This window comes from Gossypium raimondii, chromosome 12 (assembly GCF_025698545.1).
Source record: "Gossypium raimondii isolate GPD5lz chromosome 12, ASM2569854v1, whole genome shotgun sequence".
Lineage (NCBI taxonomy): Eukaryota > Viridiplantae > Streptophyta > Magnoliopsida > Malvales > Malvaceae > Gossypium > Gossypium raimondii.
The window spans coordinates 23,999,559-24,002,452 of NC_068576.1; the positions used below are offsets into that span (position 1 = coordinate 23,999,559).

General features: G+C 37.9%; 1 non-coding gene across 1 annotated transcript; it reads left to right on the plus strand.

The window, feature by feature from the left end:
• The first annotated feature begins 2,512 nt into the window (after positions 1–2,512).
• LOC128035825 (small nucleolar RNA R71) lies at positions 2,513–2,619 on the plus strand. The gene has a single exon (XR_008192372.1). It is a non-coding gene; the product is annotated as a small nucleolar RNA R71 (small nucleolar RNA).
• The last annotated feature ends 275 nt before the right edge of the window (positions 2,620–2,894 follow it).

Genomic DNA, 2,894 nt, shown 5'->3' on the forward strand with positions numbered 1-2,894 from the left:
TACATATCTTGGACAGCACCTATGCATGTACTATGAATTAATGGTTGAATTTAATTGCTGCAGGTACAATGCATGGACGGAACCCTTAATTGAGCTGATTATTCAGCTAATTCCAACAGCCTTTTCGTGGACATCAAGGGCAAAAGGAGCTGCTGATTGACTTCCCCAAGCTGACCGTTTAAGTCTCCAAGGCAGCCTTAAAAGTTTTCATAATGCTGCACATTTCGTCACATTACAAGGGTATCCAGAATTTTGTTTTCACACACACAAGGCTGTTTGAATTCGTTTTCCTACTTGGCTGACCATTACAATACCCAAGCTACCAATTAAAGCTCCTAAATTATTCAGCTGAACAAGGAACTTCAATTAAAGCCATTCAAGCACCTAGGCCGAATCTACCAAGACATTTCAGCTCACAATCCTTCCATTAATGCCCAGCTGAGTGGACTTCATCTAGAAGCTGACTATTGAACCTTCCATGCTAAGAAACTTCCCAAGGACGTTCTAGAAAGCTTCATAGAATTTTCCAGCCTATTTAGCTTTAATTTTGCTGACCATTCAGCATCTTTGCCTGTCCATTCGCCTAGCCAATGTCATGGCTATAAATAGTTGATTATTTTCATTGTAAAAGGACTTTTGACTATTGATCATTTTGTTGAATGAACTATGTTGAAAGAGTGAGTTTTCTCCTCTCTAAATTTGTACGAGTTTCGATCTGACTTATCTAGCGTGCTAGTGGCATCAACCGAACTCCTTTCGAACTTATCACTAATCCTGGTGTGGCGTTCATCCATTTCAATATACCTTGGTTCCTACTTTGCTTAGTAGCGGGTCGAGGTCCATATTCCTGTTTCCATCTTTTCACCTTAAACCATATAAGATTTGGGGCGATACTTATTATAGTATTGAAACTTTCTTGACATTTAAGTTCTATTATCCATCTCCATCAATTACCTTTTATAAGCTTCTACAACCCTTAGCCTAAATCACCCAATTTTGACAACTCCAACTACTTCTCGTTGACGATCAGGCAACTACGTGAAACGACTCGATTAACCTGGGCCGGTTTGCATCATCTTCTTGATTATTGATGAACTCAATTAAAATAATGACAGGTAAAGATAGAGCCAAATAATCATATTTCAAATGAGGAGGCAAAATCTTCAGTTCCAATTCATCTGGCTCTTCAATCAGTGCCTTTGGTTGTGTGTACTCCCAAGATGATAACTCAAATGATTCTAGTGAAACTTCCTGAGTGAATCCCTTCGAATTTGCTTCTAACAAAGCCAAACATTCCTCATTTTCATCATCACTTGGTGAATCTGCTAGTAGAATAGGTTCTAACGGATCGTCTTGAGAATTGTTTTCCAATTCAGTAGAAGCCATTGATTCTATCTCGGGAACAACAAAGCATTTTTCAACTAAATCTAGGGATTTAGTAGCATTGAAGTCATTAAAAGTCATCTTGTCATCCAAAATTTTCTTAAATTTAGTATCATCCTGCTACTTAAGCCTTTGCGGATATACAGGTGGTGGAACCTTGGCATGGACTAGACAACTCTTCCGAGGGATTGTTTTTGCATCTAACAAAGGTGTTAGATTATCAAAATTGACTATTTTAGGATTTATCTCATCGAAGTTTTTAACATTCAGCTTTTGTGGAGCAAGAGTTTGAACTCTCGATTGAACTTCCTCTTTGTCAATAGGCCCGTCTTTAACCTCAACTACCTTGGAATCCAATGTCTTTCCACTTTGAAAAGTAACCGCTTTGCAATCTTCTTTTCTCAAAATTCTTGGATTTTCAATATAGCAGAGCAAAGCTCCTTGGGGTTTATTTCAAAGTTCATTGGCTAGTTGACCTATTTGATTCCCTAGATTTCTTAAAGTGGCATCATTCTTCGCTATGTATGCCTTCAGCAGATTCTTAAGATCGCTTGAAGATTCAGTTGGTGGGGGTTGTTGCACTTGTTGAGAATATTCTGGCAGATAATTTGGTCGAGATAGCAGAGAAGATCTGTTAGGGTTTGCCCATCCATTACTCCATGGAAAATTTGGATGATACTTCCTTGAAGAGTTGTAGGAATTCGATTGCAGAACATTCCAATTTTGAGTTCCCATGTAATATTTTGACTCTAGATTCAATGGGTAATTTTTAAAAAAATGGCTATCTCCACAGTATTCACAAGAAATATTCTCAAACTGGTTCAGCTGCTGACCTGTCAGATTACCATTGAAACCATAAAAAATTATGTTATTAAGCATAGAAGACAAAGATGATACCTGGGCTGTCAAAGAAGTAAGCGCATCAACTTCATGTACTCCCACTACTCATCTTTCTGAGGTTGTTCGGTTGGTTGGTCATTTATAGTTATTGCTAGAAATTATTTTAATAATCTCGTAAGCCTCATTGTAAGACTTAGAAATAAGGGCTTCATTTGTCGAAGCGTCCACAATCATTCTAGTATGAGCATTTAGACCAATATAGAAAGTCTCCATTTGAACACAATAAGGAATGCCATGATGAGGACACTTTTGGAATAGCTCATTGAACTACTTTCATGTCTCATATAAAGATTCTTCATCAAGTTGCTAAAATGAAGTGATTTCGTTTCGAAGCTTGGCAGTCAAAGATGGAGGAAAGTATTTCATTAAGAAACGTTCAACCAAATCTTGCCAAGTAGTTACAGAACAGGACGGTAGGGAGTTTAACCATGCTTGCGCCCTATCTCTTAAGGAGTATGGAAATAATTTTAATCTCAAGGCGTCCTCGGTCACCCCAATCATTTTAAATGAGTCACTCACTTCCATGAATAGTCAAAGAATAAGATGTGGATCTTCAGTAGGCATCCCACTAAGTTGACCCATATTTTGCAACAGTAGGAACTTGACTGATT